The sequence below is a fragment of the Pan paniscus genome, chromosome 6 (assembly GCF_029289425.2).
Source record: "Pan paniscus chromosome 6, NHGRI_mPanPan1-v2.0_pri, whole genome shotgun sequence".
NCBI lineage: Eukaryota > Metazoa > Chordata > Mammalia > Primates > Hominidae > Pan > Pan paniscus.
In genome coordinates this window covers 12084632-12110772 of record NC_073255.2, presented here as the reverse complement: position 1 = coordinate 12110772, position 26141 = coordinate 12084632, and the positions used below count along the sequence as shown (strand labels likewise).

General features: G+C 37.6%; 1 protein-coding gene across 11 annotated transcripts in view; it reads right to left on the bottom strand.

The window, feature by feature from the left end:
• Positions 1-26141, bottom strand: part of C1GALT1 (core 1 synthase, glycoprotein-N-acetylgalactosamine 3-beta-galactosyltransferase 1) — a 120729-nt gene that overhangs the window by 66368 nt on the left and 28220 nt on the right. For 2 of the 11 annotated variants that reach the window (XM_034963684.3, XM_055115701.2), the window contains exon 2: positions 20364-20422. The exons of 8 other annotated variants lie outside the window; for them this stretch is intronic. The gene's annotated coding sequence lies outside the window, so the exon portion shown is untranslated. Of the gene's footprint in view, positions 1-20064; positions 20167-20363; positions 20423-26141 lie in introns of all 11 variants that reach the window. One more of the 11 variants, XM_034963683.3, reaches the window with a different exon arrangement.

The following is a 26141-nucleotide window of genomic DNA, read 5'->3' as shown; positions in this document are numbered from 1 at the left end:
ACACCACACTTGTGGGAATTGCTATACTCACTCTACTGTTTGCAATAGGGATACACACGGTAGCACCTTCTAACTGAAATATTGGACAGAGTTTCCATTGCTGTTGTATTTTGCTTAATTATTATCCTTAGAGCAGGAATAATAGTTACTGACAAGGAAGCATGAAAGTTTTACTATCACTGAGTCTGCTAGGACTTTTTTTGGGTTTAGTGGTGATTAACACCTCTAGTAAAGTAGAGAAAAATCTACAGGTACTTAAAGATCAAATCAAAATTATTGACAGGCTCAGAGAAAACGCCAGCTTCAGCCCCGGGTGGCTACAAATTCTTCTTTAATACATTCCAGTCTTCCTTAAGGAATTGGTTAACTCCTTTTTTAAGCCTTCTCTTGTTTATATGTCTTGTATTGATATTTGGGCCCTGTATACTCAATACTGTAACTCTCACCTAGAAGCAATCAATCTCCAAATGGTGCTGCAAACTGATCCACACATGGACATGCCATTCTTCCGAGGATCCTTAGATCAACCCCAGGAGGAGCCCTAGTAGCTGTTCCCCATTTGATGCCCCTTTTCAGCAGGAAGTAGCCAGAAGGAGTTGTTGCCCAAAACCCTCTAACAGCAGTTAGTGTGGCATCTCCACAGGCGGGAATGTTGTAGGAGTTATTAAGAAATTATTTTAGGCAGAGAAGAAAAAGGGGTCCTTGGAAAGTTTTCATTTTTTAAAGCATCTCCAGAAAAGTTTCTTGTAAAGCCACGGCTGTTAAAGCCAGGCCAGCAACCTTTCATATGCAAATGAAGGCCATTAGAAACTGGGTCCACCCAAACATGGAGATTCCCACAGCCTTCTTGCCCTTGCCCTACATGTTCCTGGAATCCCCACGAGCGTAGAACATCATGGCGCCGTGTATTTGCATATTAAAAGACTAGGGTGGAAGAGCCAGCTTTTTCATGAGCTACGTGAACGATGCGCCTAGTCAACCCAATCCCCGGAGCCCTATGCAAATCGAACACCACCTTCTCCAGCCTCTGCATATATACCTGGCTGGTGTCCACCGCACTTGGGGATTCCTTCTCTTGGCTTTGGAGCCTCCCTCCCTCTGTCTCTGTACGAGGGAGCTTATTCCTTCTGCCTTCTCCCTTCTGTCTGGCCTATTAAACTCTCCGCTCCTTAAAACCAAAAAAAAAAAAAGAATTTGCCCACCATGAAATTATGCATGGTCTCATCATTTGAAGCTTTAAATACATTTCTATAATACAAAGCCATAAACTGGACATACAACATGAGCTATACAGATGCTTCGCAATCAAGTCAAAATCAAGTTCCCCAAGTCTCCAGTTGAAATTATACCCTTTAAAATAGTCCCACAATTCCAGGTTCAGAAAATAAAACGTCAGAACAACTTTTTGTTACTGTTCCAAGAGTCACAAATATTTTTTGCAACCTCAACAGGTTCTGTCAGGCCTCTGAGCCCAAGCTAAGCCATCATATCCCCTGTGACCTGCACGTATACATCCAGATGGCCTGAAGTAACTGAAAAATCACAAAAGAAGTGAAAATGGCCTGTTCCTCCCTTAACTGATGACATTACCTTGTGAAATTCCTTCCCCTGGCTCATCCTGGCTCAAAAGCTCCCCCACTGAGCACCTTGTGTCCCCCGCCCCTGCCCGCCAGAGAACAACTCCCTTTGACTGTAATTTTCCACTACCTACCCAAATCCTATTTTTATAAATAGGCCGTTTTATAAAACGGCCCCACCCCATCTCCCTTCGCTGACTCTCCTTTCGCACTCAGCCCGCCTGCACCCAGGTGAAATAAAAAGCTTTATTGTTCACACAAAGCCTGTTTGGTGGTCTCTTCACACGGACGTGAGTGAAAGGTTCTACAATACCCAAGGTTGGGAGAAAATTATACTGCTTTATCACACTGAAAACTTTCTAGGAACATCCAATATTCTTTCTCCACGAATGTCCTATCTGCCTGTCCCAGGAGTAGGCTGATCCTTATCCATTACAAGGTTCAGAAGGCTGTAAGACATACCTGGAAGCAGATTATTCTTGAAGAGCTTGTTCTTTCTGCATCATGCTCCTATTTCTATACTTATATGCACAAAGTATCCATTTAAGACAAGGGTGCAGGTTATCAACACTATTTAATACTGGAAGCACTAGCCAATCCAACTGCACAAGAAGATAAGGGTACAAATATTTCAGAAGAGGTGAGAAAGTCATCATTAACTGCAGATACTATGGCCATCTTCGGAAAAAATACTAAAATGCTGTCCAAAAAACCCAGTAAATTCACTTAAGGCTGCCATTTACAAAGTATGTGAAGTCAATCACTTTTTATATGCAGATAATATGCAACTTATAATGGAAGGTCACGTTTCAATAGCAAACAAAAAAGCTATAAGTAACAAAGAATAACAAAACTATAAATGTATAGGCTCTACATAAAGAAAACTATAATTCCATAAAGGATCTAAAATAAAACGAGTAAATGGAAAGACAAGATGTGTTGTGAGATATGAAGAATCCATGATTAAGTTAGAGGATTCTTGGAAGACAGTAGAGTAGAAAGCACCAAGAATGAGTCTGTATACCCAGAGAACACTTACGCTGGTAGAATCTATCTCATACAACTATTTTGAAGCTCTCAAAGTATACTGAAAACTTCAAACTTCAAGAAAAAGTCCTGGACAGTAAGGTAAACTGTGGCTGATTTCAGTCAATTTCAGTTATTTGCTCAGCAGCAGCTACCGACCCCACCCCACCCTCACTCCCACAGGCAGGCAACTGTGCACGTGTTTGTGGAGCAGCTTATATGTAGCTGTGGGAGTTAGGGTGGGCAATAAGGACCCCGTCCTCCAAATATCAGGAATGGGTATTCTGACTGTTGACTGCTACTTCTGATCACAAAGATATAGGTGCAGGGGCTGGCAGCCATTGTGGTTGTACCTCCACCCACTGATGCAAGCCCCTCCCCCTCTAGCTGAGGTAACTGCCAAGGAACTTAAAAGGCTGGTGCTTTCCCCAACCCTCTTCATTTTTGTCCTTTTCCTTTTTTTTTAGGAGCCAAACATCAAGGACTGAGGCATTCAAAAGAAACTGCATATACAAGGGAAAACAGAAATTCACTATAGTAGTCCCCCTTTATCCACAGGGAATATTTTCCCAGAACCCCAGTGGATGCCTGAAACCGCAGATAGTACTGAACCTTACACGTACTATGTTTTTTCCTAAATATACACACCTATGAGAAAGTCTAATTTGTAAATTAGGCACAATAAGATATTAAATAATAAAAAAAATCATGACAATATGCCATCATCACTATTCTTGTGCCCTGGGGTCATTACGTAAAATAAAGGTTAACTTTATTGAACCTTTATTTTAACTTTATTGAACCTTAACTTTATTGAACTGAACACAAGCACTGCAATACCACGAGAGTCAACCTAATAATCAAGACAGCTGCTAAGTGACTATCGGGTGAGTAACATATACAACGTGCATATGATGGACAAAGGGATAATTCATGTCCCAAGCAGGTTGAAACAAGATTTCATCATGCTACTCAGAAAGCATGTAATTTAAAACTTATGAACTGTTTATTTCTGAAGTTTTCCATTTAATATTTTTGGACCACTGTTGACCATAACTGAAACTTCAGAAAGTGGAAGCAGGGATAAAGAGGGACTATTGTATTACATATCCAGCTTAAGGCACAGGCACAGAAAAGACCTGAAAATACCTTAATTGTACAAAATCTCAGACTGATCTTTGGCAAAGAGACTGCAACAATTAAAAAAAAATGAAGAAAAAAAGCAAACCCTGAGGAAGGGATACTACCTAATTTCCAGAATTACCACATTAAATTAAATTTAAGCATCCAGTTTTCAACAAAAAAGTCACAAGGTATAAAAAGAAACAGAAAAATATGGCCCACTAAAAGAAAGAAAATAAACTAACAAATTGTCCCTGAAAAAGACCTGATGGTAGATCTGTTAAACAAAGACTATAAAACAACTTTCTGAAAAATGCTCAAAGAACTAAAGGAAAATGTGGACCAAGTTAAGAAAATGATGTATGAACAAAATGGAAGTATGAATAAAGACATGGAAAATCTGAGCCAGACACAGTGTGCACAACTACAGTCCCAGCTACCCAGGAAGCTGGGATGGGAGGATTGCTTGAGCCCAGGAGTTTGAGTCCAGCCTGAGCAACAGAGTGAGACCTCAAAAAAAAAAAAAAAAAAAAAAAAAAGCAACAGAGTAAGAGAAACACAGAGAATGAAAACCTAAAAGGATATACACAAAAAATTCTGAAGCTGAAAAGTACAATAAATGAAATTAAAAATCCACTAGAGAGACTGAAAGGCAGATCTGGACAGGAAGAAAAAAAGAATCAGTGAACTTGAAGAGAGAACAATTGAAATTATTGAGTCTTAGGAAAACAAAGAAAAAAGGCTAAAGAAATGTGAAGGTCCTAAGGGACTTGTGACACCATCAACTAGGCCTACATAAACACTGTCATAGTCCCAAGTAATGGAGAGAGAAAAAATGTTTGAAGAAACAATGGTTGAAAATCCCAATTTTAATAAAAGGCATGAATATAAACATCTAAGAAGCTGAAAAAGACTCCAAGTAGAATGACTTCAAGGAGACTCACAGCAAAATATATTATAATGAAACCACTAAAAGGCAAAGAGAAAATCCTGAAAGCTGAAAGAAGTAACTAATCACACATAAGCAGTCCTCAATAAAATTATCAGATTTCTCATCAGACACTTTGGAGGACAGAAGGCATAGGCCAATATAATTAAGATAATAAAACAAAAAAAAAATGCCAACCATGAATCCCACATCCACAAAAACTGTCCTTTAAAACAAAAGCTGAGACATTCTCTCTTTTTTTTTTTTTGAGACGGAGTTTTGCTCTTGTTGCCCAGGCTGGAGTGCAATGGCGCGATCGTGGCTCACTGCAACCTCCGCCTCCTGGTTTCAAGCGATTCTCCTGCCTCAGCCTCCCGAGTAGCTGGGATTACAGCAGTATGCCACCATACCCAGCTAATTTTTTTGTATTTTTAGCAGAGACAGGGTTTCTCCATGTTGGTCAGGCTGGTCTTGACTCCCGACTTCAGGTGATTCACCTGCCTCAGCCTCTCAAGACATTCTTAAATAAAACATTCTCAAGTAAAAAGCTGAGAGAGTTTATTACCAAAAGACCTCTTCTGTAGAGCAAAATTCTCCAGGTTGAAACAAAAGAATACTAGATAATAACTTGTAGCTATATGAAAAAATAAAAATTGCAGTGACAGTAAATACATAGGCAATTATAAATTCTAGTATTATTGTAACTTTGGAGCTCCACATTTTGTTTTTTACATAACTTGAGACTAACACATTAAAAAATTAGTTTATATTTTTTGACACACAATGTATAAAGATATAATTCTGCAACATCAACAAGTGGTGGGGATGGAATTGTAAAGAAGCATAATTTTTTTATGTTACTGAAATTAAGCTGGTATAAATATTGTAATTTTTAAATATTAAGTGTAATCATCACAGTAACCAAAGAAAATAGCTTATAGAATACACACAAAAAGAAATGAGACAGTAATGCAGGAAATGAAGGACAAAATAGCTATAAAGCACATAGAAAAAAATGGCAAAACGACAGAAGTTCCTCCTTATGATTTTAAATGTAAATGGTTAAACTCTAATCAAAAGGCAGAGATTTGCAGAATTGATAAACATCATCCAACTACATGCTGTCTACTAAAGACTCACTTTAGGCCCAAAGACACAAACAGGGTGAAAGTGAAGGCATGAAAAAAAGATATTCCATTCATACAAGAACAAAGAGAACAGAAGTGCCATACTAATATCAGACAAAATTGACTTTAAATGAAAAAAGGTTACAAAAGACAAGAAGGACATTATATATTAATAAAAGATTCAATACAGCAAAAGATATAACAATTATAGTCGACCCTTGAGCAACATGGGTCTGAACAGTATAGGTCCATCTATATGTGCATCTTCTTCTACCTCTGCCACCCAGAAGACATCAAGACCAATCCTTCCTTTTCCTCAACCCAATGTGAAGACGACAAGAATGAAGGCATTCATGATTATCTACTTCCACTTAATGAACTGTAAATAAATTCTCTCCTTTATAATTTTCTTAATACCTTATTTTCTGTAGTTTATCATAAGAACACAGTAAATAATACATATATAAAATGTGTTAATCAACTGCTTACATTATCAGTAAGACTTCCAGTGGTAGTCTATTAGTAAACTTTAGAAAAGTCAAAAGTTACATGCAGATTTCCGTGGGGGGGATAGCATCCCTAACCTCTGTGTTGTTCAGGGGTCAGCTATATAAACACTTACATACCTAATAACAGACCACTGAGACAAACGAACCAAAGGTGAAAAAAATGAAAGGAGAAATAGTTCTATGATAATAGTTGGGAGACTTCAGTACCCCACTCTCAATAATTAACAGAACCACACAGAATGGAGAACTTGAACAACACAATAAACCAACTTGGTCTAACAGACATAGACTGAACATTCTGCCTAACAATAACCAAATACATATTGTTCTCAAGTACACAGGGGATATTTCCCAGGATACACCATGTTAGGCCACAAATAAAGTGTTAATAGATTTTAAAAGACAGATAGCATACAAAGTATCTTCTCTGAGCACAATACAATGAAGTTAGAAATCAATAAAAGAAGGAAAATGGAAAATTCACAAATGCGTGGAAATCAAACAACCAATGGGGCGAAGAATCAATCACAAGAGTAATTAGAAAATACTTAGAGACAAACGAAAAACACAACATAAGAAAATTTATGGGACACAGATAAAGCAGTGCTAAGGAAGACATTTATAGTTATTAACACACGAAATAAAAAGAAAGTTCTCAATTCAAGAACCTATTTTTACAACTTTAAAAACTAGAAAAAGAACAAACTAAACCCAAAGCTAGCAGAAGAAATAAAACAATAAAGAACAGAGATAAACAAAATGGAAAACAGGAAAGCAACATGGAAAAATCAATGAAACTAAAAGTTCGTTCTTCAAAAAGGAACAAAACTGATAAATCTCTAGCTAGACTAAGAAAAAAAGAAAAGACTCAAATTACTGAAATCGAAATGAAAGTAGGGCATTGCTAATAGTTTCACAGAAATACAAAGGATGATAAGAGGATACTATGAACAACTGAATGTCAACAACTGCATAACCTAGATGAGGAAAAACTGTTAGAAACACAAAACTTACTGAAACAGAATAACAAACAGAAAATCTGAAAATCCTATATCAGTATGGAGATTGAATAAGTAATCAAAAACCTCCCAACAAAGAAAAGCCCTGGACATGATGGCTTCACTGGTGAATTCTGCTCAACATTTGAAAGAGAACTAAAACCAAGCCTTCTCAAACTTTTCCAAAAACAAAAACAAAAAAACAAACAAAAAAAAAAACAGAAGAGGAGGGAACACTTCCTGACTTATTCTGTGAGGCCAGCATTACCCTGATACCAAAGCCAGACAAAGACACCCAAGAAAACCACAAACCAACAAAGGATAGTAGAAACCAAGAAGGGGAAGGGAGGCATAGGGAGAGATGTGTTAAAGGATGCAAAATTACAGCTAATGATAATAGTTGGAGAAATAAGTTATTGTATTCTATAGTACGGTAGGATGACTATAATTAACAATAATAATATAGTTTCAAACAGCTAGGAGGAGGATACTGAATGTTCTTAACACAAAGAAGTGTTTGAGATCATGGATATGCTAATTACCCTGATACATTATATGTACTGTAACATCACTATGTACTCCATAAATATGTACAATGACTGTGTCAATTAAAATTATTTTTAGAAATAGAAATGAGAGCAACCTAAAAAGAGAAAAAAAAATACTACGAACCAATATCCATTATTAACAGTGATGTAAAAATTCTCAACAAAATACCAGCAAACTGAATTCAGCAGCATATTAAAAGATTATATACATCATGACCAAGTGGGATTTATCCTGGAATGCAAGGATAGTTGTACATATGGAAATCAATCAAGGCAATACACCTCATTAACAGAATTAAGGAGGAAAAAAAAACCCTACATGGTCCTCTCAATTGATGCAGAAAAAGTATCTGACAAAATTCAATATCCTTTCATGATATAAACACTCACGAGAAACCCACAGTGAACATCAGACACAATGGTAAAGGACTCAAAGCTTTTCCTCTAAGATCCACAACAAGGCAAGAATTCCTGATTTCATCACTTCTATTCAACACAGTACTGGAAGTTCTACCCAGAGCAATTAGGAAAGAAAAAGAAACAAAAGACAACCAAACTGGAAAGAAAAAGTAAAATTATCTTCTTACAGATATGATCTTATATGCAGGGAACCCTAAAGATTCCAAAAAAAAAAAAAAACCTGTTAGAACTAATAAATTAATTTAGCAAAGAAGCAGATACAAAGTCAACACAAAAATGAGTTACATTTTTACGCACTAACTAGAACACTTCTTGAAGTAATAATTCCATTTACAACAGCATAAAAAAGAAACCTTAGGAATTAACCAAGACAGTGAAAGATCTGTACAACAAAAACTACAAAACACTGCTTTAAGAAATTAAAGAATACATAAATAATTAGAAAGACATTACATGTTCATCAATTAGAAAACTTAATATTGTTAAGATGTCAATACTATCCAAAGTGACCTACAGATTCAATGCAGTTCCTACTGAAATCCCAACAATGCTTTCTGCAGAAAGAGAAAAATCCATTCTAAAATTCATATGGAATATTAAGGGACCCTGAATAGCCAAAACAGTTTTGAAAAAGAGGTACAAAGCTAGAAAACTCATACTTACTGATTTCAAGACTTACTACAAAGCTACGTTAATAAAAATAGTGCAGTACTGGCATGAAAACAGACATACAGAACAATGAAATAAAGAATTCAGAGGAAAAAAAGGCATCTCACTTTATGGTCAAAGGATTTTTGGGAAGGGAGCCAAGACCATTCAATGGGAAAAGGACAGGTTTTTAACAAATGTTGCTGGGAAAACTGGATATCCACATGCAAAAGAATGAAGTTGGACTTTTACATAACACAATATATGAAAACTAACTCAAAATGGGAAAATAATGGCAGACAGGGCGCATAACTAACTTGGAGCTCCCACTCAGACACACGGAGTAGTGTGTGGAGACTCACACCGTGAACTTTTACTCCAAGAACTACTACCACGGGAACATACCAGGAAAGCCGAGAGAATCCATAGACCTTTCAAAGGAAGCAGTTTACAGCTGCTGGTCCCCTGAGACAGCCAAAATACTGTGAGTGCCCAATGTGTGAAAGGGAATGTCTGCCTCTGAACACACATTCTCACTGGGGATCCCAAAGGGCCAATTCACGAGAGAAGTATGTGACCTCACCTGGAGCTGAGATTAATTTAGAGAGCTGTGAGAAATATAGGGATAAAGGAAGAAGCAGAAGAGCCCTGTGGGCACTCTCTGTCACCAGGGAAGCCATTCCTGACTTTGTCTCACAGAGGCCCTTGGGGAGAGCTGCCAGTGAAATTGGGGAAAGACCCCAAGGAGAAGGAAACTTCCAGCTGAACTGTGTAACAATTTCAAACATGAAGTTTCCTGGACAGAATCGGGGGAGGAGGCAAACAGGCAGTGCAGAAAGCAGCAAAGAAACCATGGCAGGTAGGGAAGCGTGAAACCTGAAAGCCCTGCTTACTTCCTCGGGGGAGGGGGAGGGCGTATAGCCTGGGGCAGCTTCTCAATACTGCTCAGCAGCTGCCTGGAAATTAACTCAGTGCTGCTGGAAGGGGCACCTTGGGAGTGGCACTGACCTTTCAGGCTTTGTGGGAGCTGGGTGAGGCCTGTTACTGCCGGCTTTCCCCCACTTCCCTGGTCACCTGTATGATCAAAAGGCAGCAGAAACTTCTGCAGACTTAAACATCCAGGTCTGACAGCTTTCATAAGAGCAGTGGTTTTCCCAGCACAGAGTTTGAGATCTGAGAACAGATAGACTGCCTCCTCAAGTGGGGCCCTGACCTCCCAGTAGCCTAACTGGGAGACACCTCCCAGTAGGGGCCGACTGACACCTCATACAGCTGGGTGCCCCTCTGAGACGAAGCTTCCAGAGGAAGGATCGGGTAGCAACATCTCTGTTCTGCAACATTCGCTGTTCTGCAGCCTCCGCTGGTGATAACCAGGCTAACACGGTCTGGAGTGGACCTCCAGCAAACTCCAACAGACCTGCGGCTGAGGGTCCTGACTGTTAGAAGGAAAACCAACAAACAGAAAGGACATCCACACCAAAATCCCATTCTGTACGTCACCATCATCAAAGACCAAAGGTAGATAAAACCACAAAGATGGGGAGAAACCAGAGCAGAAAAGCTGAAAAATCTAAAAATCAGAGCGCCTCTTCTCCTCCAAAGGAACGCAGCTCCTCGCCAGCAACAGAACAAAGCTGGACGGAGAATGACTTTGACGAGTTGAGAGAAGAAGGCTTCAGACAATCGGTAATAACAAATTCTCCGAGCTAAAGGAGGATGCTCGAACCCATCGCAAAGAAGCTAAAAACCTTGAAAAAAGATTAGATGAATGGCTGACTAGAATAAACAGCATAGGGAAGTCCTTAAATGACTTGATGGAGCTGAAAACCATGGCACAAGAACTACGTGATGCACGCACAAGCTTCAGTAGCCGAATTGATCAGGTGCAAGAAAGAGTATCAGTGATTGAAGATCAAATGAATGAAATGAAGAGAGAAGAGAAGTTTAGAGAAAGAAGAGTAAAAAGAAACGAACAAAGCCTCCAAGAAATATGGGACCATGTGAAAAGACCAAATCTACGTCTTACTGGTGTACCTGAAAGTGACAGGGAGAATGGAACCAAGCTGGAAAACACTCTTCAGGATATAATCCAGGAGAACTCCCCCAATCTAGCAAGGCAGGCCAACATTCAAATTCTGGTAATACAGAGAATGCCACAAAGATACTCTTCGAGAAGAGCAACCCCAAGACACATAATTGTCAGACTGAAAGGTCAGGTTACTCACAAAGGGAAGCCCATCAGACTAACAGCAGATCTCTCTGCAGAAACTCTACAAGCCAGAAGAGAGTGAAAGCCAATATACAACATTCTTAAAGAAAAGAATTTCTAACCCAGAATTTCATATCCAGCCAAACTAAGCTTCATAAGTGAAGGAGAAATAAAATCCTTTACACACAAGCAAATGCTGAGAGATTTTGTCAACACCAGGCCTGCCTTACAAGAGCTCCTGAAGGCAGCACTAAACATGGAAAGGAACAATCCGTACCAGCCACTGCAAAAACATGACAAATTGTAAAGACCATCGATGCTAGGAAGAAACTGCATCAACTAATGAGCAAAATAACCAGCTAACATCATAATGACAGGATCAAATACACACATAACAGTATTAACTTTAAATGTAAATGGGCTAAATGCTCCAATTAAAAGACACAAACTGGCAAACTGGATAAAGAGTCAAGACCCATCAGTGTGCTGTATTCAGGAGACCCATCTCACGTGCAGAGACACACACAAGCTCAAAATAAAGGGATGGAGGAAGATCTAACAAGCAAATGGAAAACAAAAAAAAGCAAGGGTTGCAATCCTAGTCTCTGATAAAACAGACTTTAAACCAACAAAGATCAAAAGAGACAAAGAAGGCCATTACATAATGGTAAAGGGATCAATTCAACAAAAAGAGCTAACTATTCTAAATATATATGCATCCAATACAAGAGCACCCAGATTCACAAAGCAAGTCCTTAGGGACCAACAAAGAGAGTTCGACTCCCACACAATAATAATGGGAGACTTTAACACCCCACTGTCAACATTAGACAGATCAACGAGACAGAAAGTTAACAAGGATATCCAGGAATTGAACTCAGCTCTGCACCAAGCAGATCTAATAGACATCTACAGAACTCTCCATCCCAAATCAACAGAATATACATTCTTCTCAGCACCACATCACACCTATTCCAAAACTTACCACATAGTTGGAAGTAAAGCACTCCTCAGCAAATGTAAAAAAACAGAAATTATAACAAACTATCTCTCAGACCACAGTGCGATCAAACTAGAACTCAGGATTAAGAAACTCACTCAAAACCGCTCACCTACATGGAAACAACCTGCCCCTGAATGACTATCAGGTACATAACAAAATGAAGGCAGAAATAAAAGATGTTCTTTGAAACCAATGAGAACAAAGACACAACATACCAGAATCTCTGGGACACATTTAAAGCAGTGTATAGAGGGAAATTTATAGCACTAAATGCCCACAAGAGAAAGCAGGAAAGATCTAAAATTGACACCCTGACATCACAATTAAAAGAACCAGAGAAGCAAGAGCACACACATTCAGAAGCTAGCAGAAGGCAAGAAATAACTAAGGTCAGAGCAGAACTGAAGGAGATAGAGACACAAAACACCCTTCAAAAAAAATCAGTGAATCCAGGAGCTGGTTTTTTGAAAAGATCAACAAAATGGATAGACTGCTAGCATGACTAATAGAGAAGAAAAGAGAGAAGAATCAAATAGATGCAATAAAAAATGATAAAGGGCATATCACCACCAATCCCACAGAAATACAAACTACCATCAGAGAATACTATAAACACCTCGATGCAAATAAACTAGAAAATCTAGAAGAAATGGATAAATTCCTGGACACATACACCCTCCCAAGACTAAAGCAGGAAGAAGGTGGATCCCTGAACAGACCAATAACAGGTTCTGAAATTGAGGCAATAATTAATAACCTATGAACCAAAAAAAGTCCAGGACCAGATGGATTCACAGCCGAATTCTACCAGAGGTACAAAGAGGAGCTGGTACCATTCCTTCTGAAACTATTCCAATCAACAGAAAAAGAGGGAATCCTCCCTAACTCATTTTATGAGGCCAGCATCATCCTGATACCAAAGCCTAGCAGAGACACAATAAAAAAAAGAGAATTTTAGACCAATATCCCTGATGAACATGGATGTGAAAATCCTCAATAAAATACTGCCAAACTGAATCCAGCAGCACATCAAAAAGCTTATCCACCACAATCAAGTTGGCTTCATCCCTGGGATGCAAGCCTGGTTCAACATACGCAAATCAATAAACGTAATCCATCATATAAACAGAACCAAAGACAAAAACCACATGATTATCTCAATAGATGCAGAAAAGGCCTTCGACAAAATTCAACAGCCCTTCATGCTAAAAACTCTCAATAAATTAGATATTGATGGGACATATCTTAAAATAATAAGCTATTTATGACAAACCCACAGCCAATATCATACTGAATGGGCAAAAACTGGAAGCATTCCCTTTGAAAACTGGCACAAGACAGGGATGCCCTCCCTCACCCTCCTATTCAACATAGTGTTGGAAGTTCTGGCCAGGGCAATCAGGCAAGAGAAAGAAACAAAGAGTATTCAATTAGGAAAAGAGGAAGTCAAATTGTCCCTGTTTGCAAGTGACATGATTGTGTATTTAGAAAACCCCATAGTCTCAGCCCAATATCTCCTTAAGCTGATAAGCAACTTCAGCAAAGTCTCAGGATACAAAATCAATGTGCAAAAATCACAAGCATTCCTATACACCAATAACAGACAGAGAGCCAAATCATGAGTGAACTCCCATTCATGACTGCTTGAAAGAGAATAAAATACCTAGGAATCCAACTTACAAGGGATGTGAAGGACCTCTTCAAGGAGAACTACAAACCACTGCTCAACAAAATTCTTTTATTTTACAACAAAATACAAACAATTACAAATTACAAACAAATGGAAGAACATTCCATGCTCATGGATAGGAAGAATCAATATCATGAAAATGGCCATACTGCCCAAGGTAATTTATAGATTCAATGCCATCCCCATCAAGCTACCAATGACTTTCTTCACAGAATTGGAAAAAGCTACTTTAAAGTTCATATGGAACCAAAAAAGAGCCCGCATTGCCAAGACAATCCTAAGCCAAAAGAACAAAGCTGGAGGCATCATGCTACCTGACTTCAAACTATACTACAAGGCTACAGTAACCAAAACAGCATGGTACTGGTATCAAAACAGAGATATAGACCAATGGAACAGAATAGAGCCCTCAGTAATAAAACCACACGTGTACAACCTTCTGATCTTTGACAAACCTGACAAAAACAAGAAATGGGGAAAGGATTCCCTATTTAATAAATGGTGCTGGGAAAACTGGCTAGCCATATGTAGAAAGCTGAAACTGGATCCCTTCCTTATACCTTATACAAAAATTAATTCAAGATGCATTAAAGACTTAAATGTTAGACCTAAAACCAGAAAAACCCTAGAAGAAAACCTAGGCAATACCATTCAGGCCATAGGCATGGGCAAGGACTTCATGACTAAAACACCAAAAGCAATGGCACAAAAGCCAAAATAGACAAATGGGATCTAATTAAACTAAAAAGCTTCTGCACAGCAAAAGAAACTACCATCAGAGTGAACGGGCAACCTACACAATGGGAGAAAATTTTTACAATCTACCCATCTGATAAAGGGCTAATATCCAAATTTACAAGAAAAAATCAAACAACCCCATCAAAAAGTGGGAAAAGGATATGAACAGATACTTCTCAAAAGAAGACATTTATGCAGCCAAAAAACACATGAAAAAATGCTCATCATCACTGGCCATCAGAGAAATGCAAATCAAAACCACAATAAGATACCATTTCACACCAGTTGGAATGGCGATCATTAAAAAGTCAAGAAACAACAGGTGCTGGAGAGGATGTGGAGAAACAGGAACGCTTTTACACTGTTGGTGGGATTGTAAACTAGTTCAACCATTGTGGAAGACAGTGTGGCAATTCCTCAAGGATCTAGAACTAGAAATACCATTTGTCCCAGCCATCCCATTACTGGGCATATACCCAAAGGATTACAAATCATGCTGCTATAAAGACACATGCACATGTATGTTTACTGTGGCACTATTCACTATAGCAAAGACTTGGAACCAACCCAAATGTCCATCAATGATAGACTGGAGTAAGAAAATGTGGTACATACACACCATGGAATACTATATAGCCATAAAACAGGATGAGTTCATGTCCTCTGTAGGGACATGGAAGAAGCTGGAAACCATCATTCTGAGCAAACCATCGCAAGGACAGAAAACCAAACACCGTATGTTCTCACTCATAGGTGGGAATTGAACAATGAGAACACGTGGACACAGGGTGGGGAACATCACACACTGGGGCCTGTCATGGGATTGGGGGAGGGGGGAGGGATAGCATTAGGAGATATACCTAATGTATGATGAGTTAACAGGTGCAGCACACCAACATGACACATGTATACATATGTAACAAACGTGCACGTTGTGCACATGTACCCTAGAACTTTGAAGTATAATAAAAAATAAAATTAAATTACAAAAACAACAACAACAACAACAAAAGATATTCCAAGCCAGTGGACACAGAAAGCAAGCAGAAGTAGCTATTTTTGTTTCAGACGAAACAGACTTGAAAGCAACAAGTTAAAAAAGACAAAGAGAGACATTATATCATGACAAAAGGCCTTGTCCAACAGGAAAATATCACAATCCTAAATATATATGCACCTAACATTGGAGTTCCCTAATTTATAAAACAATTACTGCTAGACTTTAGAAATAAGATAAACAGCAACACAGTAATAGTGGGGGACTTTAATACTCCACTGACGGCACTAGACAAGTCATCAGGACAGAAAATCAATAGAGATACAATGCACTTAAACTATACCCCAGAACAAATTGACTTAACAGACATTTACAGAACATTTTACCAACAACTACAGAATATACATTCTATTCATCAGCACATGGATCCTTCTCCAAAACAGACCACGACAGGACACAAAACAAGTCTCAACAAATTTAAGAAAATCAAAATTATAGCAAGTACTCTCTCACACTATAGTGGAATAAAATTGGAAATCAACTCCAAAAGGAACCCTCAAAACCATGTAAATACATGGAAATTAAATAATCTACTCCTGAATGATCATTCAGTCAACAATGAAATCAAGGTGGAAATTTAAAAATCCTTTGAACTGAATGATAAAACTGACACAACCTATCAAAACCTCTGGGATAAAGCAAAAGTGGTGCTAAACGCAAAGTTCACAGCAATGAATGCCTATATCAAAAAGTCTGAAAGAGCATAAACAGACAATCTAAGGTTACACCTTAAGGAACCAGAGAAACAAGAACAAACCAAACCCAAATCCAGAAGAAGAAACAACAAAGATCAGAACAGAACTAAATGAAATTGAGACAAAGAAAGAAACAAACAAAAAACACAAAAGATAAATGAAACAGAAAGCTGGTTCCTTGAAAAGATAAACAAAATTGACCATTAGTTAGATTAACCAAGCAAAGAAGATCCAAATAAGCTCAATTAGAAATGAAATGGAGATATTAGATTGATACCACAGAAATACAAAAGATCATTCAAGGCTACTATGAACCCCTTTATGCGCACAAACTAGAAAATTGAGAGGAGATGGGTGAATTCCTGAAAACATACAACCCTCCTAGATTAAACCAGGAAGAAATAGAAACTCTGAACAGACCAACAGCAAGCAGCAAGACTGAAATGGTAATTAAAACTGCCAACAAACAAGAAGTCCAGAATCAGATGGATTCACAGCTAAATTCTATCCAATATTCAAAGAAGAACTGATACCAATCCTATTGACACTATCCCACAATACAGAGAAAGAGGAAACCCTCCCTAATTCATTCTATGAAGCCAGTATCACCCTAATACTAAAACCAGTAAATAATATAACAACAAAAAAAAGAAAACTACAGGCCAATATCCCTGATGAACATAGATGCAAAAATCCTCAACAAAATACTAGCTAACCGAATCCAACAGCATATCAGAAAGATAACACACCATTATCAAGTGGGTTTCATGCCAGGCGTGCGGGGATGGTTTAACATACACAAGTCAATAAACGTGATGTACCACATAAACAATTAAAAACAAAAATCACATAATCATCTCAATAGACACAGAAAAGGCATTTGGCAAAATCCAGTGTCCCTTTATAATTAAAACACTCAGCAAAACTGGCATAGAAAGGAGATGCCTTAAGGTAATAAAAGCCATCTATGACAAACCTACAGCTAACATTATACTGAATGGGGAAAGGTTGAAAGCATTTCCCCTGAGATCTGGAACAAGACAGGGATGCCCAGTCTCACTACTTCTATTCAACATAGTACTGGAAGTCTTAGCCAGAGGGATCAGACAAGAGAAGGAAATAAAGGGCATCAAATCAGTAAAGAGGAAGTCAAACTGTTGCTGTTTGCTGATGGTATGATCGTACACCAAGAAAACCCTAAAGATTCATCCAAAAAGCTCCTAAAACTGGAAAATGAATTCAGTAAAGTTTCAGGATACAAAATTAATGTACACAAATCGGTGGCATTGCTATACACTAACAGCAACCAAGCTGCAAATCAAATCAAGAACTGAAACTCTTTTACTATGTCTGCAAAAAAAAATAAAATACTTAGGAATATACCTAAGGAAGTGAAAGACATCTACAAGAAAAACTACAAAACACTGCTGAAAGAAATTGAAAATGACACAAACAAATGGAAACACATTCCATGCTCATGGATGGGTAGAATCAATATTGTGAAAATGATCATACTGCCAAAAGCAATCTACGGATTCAATGTAATTCCTATCAAAATGTCACCATCATTCTTTGCAGAGCTAGGGAGAACAATCCTAAAATTCATATGAAACCAAAAAAGAACACACATAGCCAAATCAAGACTCAGCAAAAACAAAAACAACCCCCCAAAACCCACAAATCTGGATGTATCACATTACCCAACTTCAAACTAAACTAAAAGGCTATAGTTACCGAAACAGCATGGTACTGGTATAAAAATAGGCACATAGACCAATGAAACAGAATACAGAACCCAGAAATAAAGCCAAATACTTAACAGCCAACTGATCTTTGACAAAGCAAACACAAACGTAAAGTGGGGAAAGGACACCCTATTCAACAAATGGTACTGGGGTAACTGGCAAGCCACACGTAGAAGAATGAAACTGGATCCTCATCTCTCACCTTACACAAAGATGAACTCAAGATTAGATCAAAGACTTAAATCTTTTAAGACCTGAAACCATAAAAGTCTCAGAAGATATCATCAGAAAAACCCTTCTAGACATTGGCTTAGGCAAAGACTTCCTGACCACGCACCCAAAAACAAATTCAACAAAAACAAAGACAAATAGATGGGACTTAATTAAACTAAAAAGATTCTGCACAGCAAAGGAAATAATCAGTAAACAGACAACCCACAGAGTGGAGAAAATCTTGGTAAACTATGCATCTGACAAAGGTCTAATATCCAGAATCTACAAAAAAACCAAACAAATCAGCAAGAAAAAAAACAAACAATCCCATCAAAAAGTGGGCTAAGGACATGAATAGACAATTCCCAAAAGAAGATATACAAATGTTCAACAAACATATGAAAACATGTTCAACACACCTAATTATCAGGGAAATGCAAATCAAAACCACAATGCAATACCACCTTACTCCTGCAAGAATGGCCATAATCAAAAAATCAAAAAATAATAGATGTTGGCATCAATGTGGTAAAAAGGGAAAACTTTTACACTGCTGCTGGGAATGTAAACTAGTATAACCACTATGGAAAATGGCGTGGAGATTCCTTAAGGAACCAAAAGTAGATCTAACATTTGACCCAGCAATCCCACTACTGGGTATCTACCCAGAAAAAAAGAAGTCATTATACGAAAAAGACACTTGAACACACATTTATAGCAACACAATTTGTAACTGCAAAAATATGGAATCAACCCAAATGCCCATCAATCAACAAGTGGATAAAGAAAATGTGGTATGTATAATATACACACACACACACCATGGAATACTACTCAGCCATAAAAAATAATGAAATAATGGCATTCACAGCAACCTGGATGGAGGTGGAGACCATTATTCTAAGTAAAGTAACTCAGGAATGGAAAACCAAACATTGTAAGTTGTCACTCATAAATGGGAACTAAGCTATGAGGATGCAAAGGCATAGAATGATACAATGGACTTTGGGAACTTGAAGTAAAGGGTGGGAGGGGGTGAGGGATAAATGACTACACATTGGGTACTGTGTACACTGCTTGGGTGAGGGGTGCACCCAAATCTCAAAAATCATTACCAAAAAACATATCCATGTAACCCAACACCACCTGTTCCCCAAAAGCCTATTGAAATAAAAAAAAAAGAAGAAAAAATAACTCAAAATGGATCAAAGACCTAAATATATAAGACCTAAAACTATAAAATTCTTAGAACATTGAACAAAAGAGCTTCATGACCTTATATTTGGCAATGATTTCTTGGATGTGACAACAAAGGCAGAGTCACTGAAAGAAAATATTGGCAAATTAGATTTGATGAAAAATTTTTAAATTTGTGCACCAGAAGACCCTATCAACAGTAAAAGGCAAGCCACAGAATGGGTGAAAATATAGGCAAATCGTATTATCTGATAAGAGATTAGTATCCAAAATATATAGAAAATTCCTAAAACTCAAACAAACAAAAAAAATCAACCTGATTCAACAATGTGCAAAAGACTCAAATACACATTTCTCCTAAGATACACAAATGGCCAATAAACAGATGAAAAGATACTCAACATCTCTAATCATTAGCAAAACAAATCAAGACTACAATGAGATGCTACCTTATACCCATAACAATGGTTACCATCAAAATTCAGAAAATTGTAAGTGTTGAAGAGAATGTGGAGAAACTGGAACCCTTGTATACTATTGGTATGAAAGTAAAATGTTATTTCTGCTATGGAAAACAGTATGAAAATTCCTCAAAAAATTAAAAATAGAATTACCATATGATCCATCAATTCCACTTCTGGATATATACCCAAGGAGAGCAGGGTTTCAAGAAAGTATTTGTACACTCATGGTCATTGCAGCAGTATTCACAAGAGCTAAAATGTGAAGCAAACCAAGTGTTCACTGAGGATGAATGAACAAGCAAAATGTATTTACATACAATGGAATAGTATTCAGTCTTGAAAAGTAAGGAAATTCTGATATATGCTACAAAATGAATGAATCTTGAGGACATTTTGCTAAATGAAATAAGCCAATCACAAAAGGGCAAATAATGCACAATTCCACTTACATGAAGTACTTTAAAGTAGTGAAAAATCAGAGACAGAGTAGGCTTTTGGTTTCCAGGGCCTGTGGAAAGATGAGAATGGAGAGCTATCGTTTAAACGGATATAGAGCTTCAGTTTTACAAAATAAAGAGTTCTGGAGATAAACAGCGGTGATGGCTGCACAACAATATAAATGTAGTTAATACCACTGATCTATAAACTTAAAAATGACTATGATGGTAAACTTTGTATGTATTTTACCAAAATTTTAAAAAGTTTGAAAAAAAAAAAGGTATCAATGATAATGATGTTGATTTCCTCTGAATTAACCTGTATGTAAAGTAATCCCAGCTAAAACACAGGAAGATTTTTAAAAATTATATAACTTGGCAAAAAGTATTCTAAAACTTTGGACCAATAAACATGTGGGTGTAACTGGGAAATTCTGGAAAGGGGCATTGTGGGAAGGGGTGTACTAATCTGATCCGATCAATTTTAAGTTATAAAAAAGATTTTAAAAAATTAATGTGGCAAAAATTATTCTAAATGTTATCTGGAAAAATACGTGAGTATCACTGGAAAACTCTTGAAAGGGGAACTGGGGAAGGGGAAGAGACAAAGTTTACTACATATATTACCTTAAAAAAGGTAATGAAAACAATTTGGTATTTATGCTGAACAAACTCTCAGTCTGTTTAAAAAAATGCATTTGTTAATACTAAAGACAATGTGCTGAGAAACTGTTCTCTACATCAGACTGTCAGAAACTATGTTATTTGAAATTTTATAAAGTGAGAATGGAACATCCCACTCTTGCACTGATGGTAGATCATTATGAAACAGAAGCAACCTCACTTTGCAACTCAGAGCTTCAGATAAGGGGTTTCCAGACACAACATTCCACCTGTATCGCGATTTTGTAGTCTCCAGGGAATCAGAATCCTGAGTCAGCTTCTCAGCCCAGGCCTGATGTTTATTAACCCTTGACACACAGTCTTGCCGTGCTTTAAGCTTATCAAATATTGTTGCATTTAAACTTTGTCCAAACTCCACCATTCTCCAAAATCCTATAATAACCCTGGTTCCTTCTTTAGAAATGCTGACATTTCCTCTGCTGTGCAAGTCTCCTTCACTGCAGCAAGCTAATTAACCTTTGTCAGCCTACAGATGTGTCCCTGGTGCTCTTTACCAGATGAATCTTATAAAGGGACTTCATCAGGTTGAAATAAAGAGTCTATGAAAAACAAAAATTCATGTGGAAATTTAATACATAATAAACAGCATTTCAAATCAAGAAAAAGGTGGCTTATTAAAGAAATGGTATTGAATTAATTAATCTTTTGGGGAAAAAAAACAAAACCAGCTGGATCCTTACTTTCTAGTAACAATTTCAAATGTTTCTAAGATTTCAGTATTTTAGAAAATGGAATTAAAACAAAACTGGAAGAAAATATATTTTTGCATTTTGATATTACGAATTGAGATCTCTCCCACACTCAGAAGCTGTGACTATTAAAAAACTATGAGTTTATTCATTGGATAAATTTCTGGCAATGAAGTCGCTGGTTAAAGGGCATATTTCTTTATATTTTTTTTTAATGTACAGCAAAAAGAACCAAAAAGTATCATAAATAATAAAAAAGATAGTTAACCAAATACAAAAACAGATAAAGAAAATAAAAGATTCACAGTAAAAAATGGTCAACGATGTTCAAATTTCACTCACAAAGGTAAATCAAATGAAGAGATATTATTTTTAACCTAACATATTGGCAAAACTTTTAAAGTTTATTAACAGCTGTTATTGACACAGATATAAGAAAACTGGTAGTCCTGTATTCTTTCTCATAATACATACTTTTACTGTCTTTTGGAAGGGCATTTCACAACATCTTTTTAAATTTTTAACTAATTATGCCTTGATATATCACTTCATGATCAGAAACTTATTTTACAGACATAATCATAGAAGTCAGCCAAGATGCTCGACAGCCATAACCATAAGACATCTGTCTGTTGATGAGGAACCAGTTTTTAAAAAAAAAGATAGAGCCATAGCATAGAATAGTAGTAGCTGTTAAAAACAATGATCTACATGTGCTGATAAGGAAAATCTTTGTGCTTTTGACAAAGGTTACTTTTTATTGTTAATAAGGTATACTGGGTATTTTTTTAAACATCAGAAAATGTAAAGAAAACAAAAGGAACAAACCTAAACAAATGAAAGAAAATCATAGACAGAAAAGAGTAAATTTTCTTTACCATCTCTACCACTATCTCTCCCCAAAAGTAACTGCTTTCGTATCGTTGGGTAATGCCTATATCATCACATATGTATGTTCAGCTTTTAATTTACATCAGAGATCATGCTTATCGGTTAGTCTGCACTTTAATTTACCCCTTCACTTATTTTATCCATAACACAATGTCATTCATTTTAACAACTGTATAAGATAAAAGGTTTATTTTTTAAGACAATGTACCGAAATATTTTCTAGTATGATTTCACTTGGCTTTTTAAATGTTTCTGTATATATTTTAAAATCTGTTAAGATATATATACATATGATATTTAACAAGAGCTATCTCTGGGAACTAGCACTGGGTGGCATGAGCAAGGAAGGACAAATTTTTTTTATTTTATAACCTTTCGATGTTTTAATTTTGCATCGGGTACACACATTACTTTTCTGATAAAAATTAAATAAAGGGAGGCAATTTTTATCTACAGAGTGAAATAATATGATAAAAATTAAAGTCCACTAATTTCTCCACACTTGTCAAACAAAATGATCTCCTGATCCTTTCAGACTTCTCCAAGTTTCAGATTCACATACACAAATGCCTGCTAAATACTTCCACCTGGACCATAGGCATCTCTAATTCAACACCTCCAAAGTGACTCATTACTTTCCTCTGCTCATTTTACCTTAATTACTGGTAATTACCTAAATTATTCACCAATGGGTTCCTATTTCACTCAGAGCCATAGGATTATCTAAACTACAAAGTACAGAGATATTCTTAATGCTTCCCTTATCTTCACCCCAAATCCAATTACCAAGTCTTGCCAACATTACTTCCTAAATATTATTCTAATCCATTGTCTCCTCTCCATTTGTAGTATTTATCCTATTTCAGACTCTCCTCTCTCCCCCCAGGCTATTACAATATCTAACCTCTCTGACTCAAGTGCTATCCCTCTTTAACTCATACCCCCTGTCACCAGAATGAGCTCTCTAAAATGAAAAGCTGACCATGTCACCCCATGAATCCTTTCACGGAACTCCACTGCCTACAAGACAAAAACTAAACATTTTTTATTAACATGATATATAAATAAAGGCTATGATCTAGAGCCTGTCCAGGTTTCCAGCCTCGTCTTTTGCTATTCTGTGCCTTATAATTTATGTCTGCTTCAGCAATCCTGAACTATCTACAGTTTCTGAAAGGTTCCCAATATGGTCAGCTCCTCTTCCTACTTTCTTCTCTGACTACAACACTTGCTTCCCACCAACCTCTGTAAATCCCATTAAACTAAGGTTTCTTAACCTTGGCGCTACTGACATTAAGAGCTGGATAACTCTCTGTGGTGGAAGCTGTCCGGTCCTCTGTAGGATGTTTAGTAGCATCCCTGGCCTTTACTCACTAGATGCCAGTAGTATTCCCCCTAGTTGTGACAAAGAAAAATGTCTGTAGACACTGCTAAATGTTTCCAGGTAACAACCTCTCCACTAATTTGTTAAAACTGTTTCTCACATTTACATAAAAGATCTCCCGTCTCTACTAAAAATACAAAAAAAAAGAAAGAAATTAGCTGGGCATGGTGGCAGGCGCCTGTAGTCCCAGCTACTGGGGAGGCTGAGGCAGGAGAATGGCGTGAACCCAGGAGGCAGAGCTTGCAGTGAGCTGAGATCGCGCCACTGCACTCCAGCCTGGGCGACAGAGTGAGACTCCGTCTCAAAAAAAAAAAAAAAAAAAAAATCTCAGGAAGAATAGAGATAAGACTACTTTTAACACTAATTGCCTTTGAGGAGGACAACTGGGTAACTGGAGTGGGATGAAAAAAACTTACTTTTCAAACCATTTACGGTGCGTTTTTAGTCTTGTACCTCTTCTGACTTCTCCACTGCTATCACCCTGGTCTGAGCAACCTCTCTGTCTTTTAACTACTGCAACAACATTCTAACCAACTTTCCCCTTCCTTTAGCCTTTCCTTCTTTGGCCCATTTTTACCAATAGCCATGATGATCCTTTTAAAACTGAAATCAGATCACATCACTCATTTGCTCAAAACCCTCCCATCTTCCTAATCTCAGAGAGCCAAAACCTTACAAGGATCTACCCACAATCTGCATCCTACTCCACCCCTTTCTTTCTGATCTCTTCTCCCCAGTATTTGGTGTTTTTGTAGGTCAAAAATGAACAAACAGCAGCAATTTCATAGATTGAACCTAATACTAACTGCTTGTCATTCCTCAAACGTGCCAGGGTCTTCACACTTAACTGTTCTCTGCTAAGAACACGCACCCAGGTGCTCATATGGCTCACTCTTCAACTCCTTTAGGTCTTTACTTTTCAGGAGTCTTCACTGGCCACCCTATGCTTACCCACAGCACCTATTAATATCAAATATTATTTTACTTATTCATCTTGTTTACTGTCTCTTTTCCATCTTGATCAGTGGTTCTGAAACCTGAGTCTCCATCAGAATCATTTGGAAGGCTAGTTAAATAAAGAGTTCTGGGATGGAGCCTGAAAATTTCAATTTCTAACAACTTCCCAGGTGATGATGATGCTGCAGATCCAGGGACCACATTTTTAGAACCCGTGTTTCAGAATGTAAGCTCCATGAGGACAGAGATTTTTGCCTATCCACTGTTTTATCTCCAGGACCTGGCACATAGTAAGCACTTGCTGTGGTCTGAATGTTTGTCTCCTCCAAAACTCATGTTGAACCTTAATCACCACTGTGGCAGTAGTGAGAGCTGCAGTCTTTAAATGGTGACTGGGTACTAAGGGTTCAGCCCTCATGAATGGGTTATCATGGGAAAGGAACTGGTAGCTTTACAAGAAAGGAAAGAGTTCTGGGCTAGCATGCTCGGCCCCCTCACCATGTGGTGCCCTGTGCTACCCTCAGGACTCTGCAGAGTCCCTACCAGCAATGCCCTCACCAGATGTGGCCCCCTGAACCAGGACTTTTCAGCCTTCCTAACTGTAAGGAATAAATTTCTTTTCTTTATAGATTATCCAGTTTCAGATATTCTGCTAGAGGCAACAGAAAACAGATTAAGACATCACTGATATATGTAAATAAATGTAAGTGTCCCATCCTGTTTCCACTATAGCCTCTGATTCAGTCTATAATGCTAAACATTTACTGAACGCTGTAAAAGATAAACCGTGTAACTGTTACAGGTTAAACTGTGTCCCCACAAAAGATAGGTTGAAGTCCTAATTCCAGTACCTCTGCACGTGACCTTATTTCAAAATAGGGTCTCTGCAGATGTAATCAAGTTAAGATGAGGTGATTAGGGTGGATCTTAATCCAATACGACTAGTATCCTTGCAAGAAGTGGAGCACACCATCTGAAGACACAGCCACACAGGGATTATGTTGTGATAACAGAGTCACAGACTGGAGTGACATAGCTGCAAGCCAAAAAATGCTAAGGATTGGCAGTAACACAACAAGCTAAGAGGCATGGAACAGATTCTCCCCTCGAACCTTGAGAGAGCATGGCCATACCTACATCTTGATTTCAGACATCTTGCCTCCAGAACTGAGACAATAACTCTGT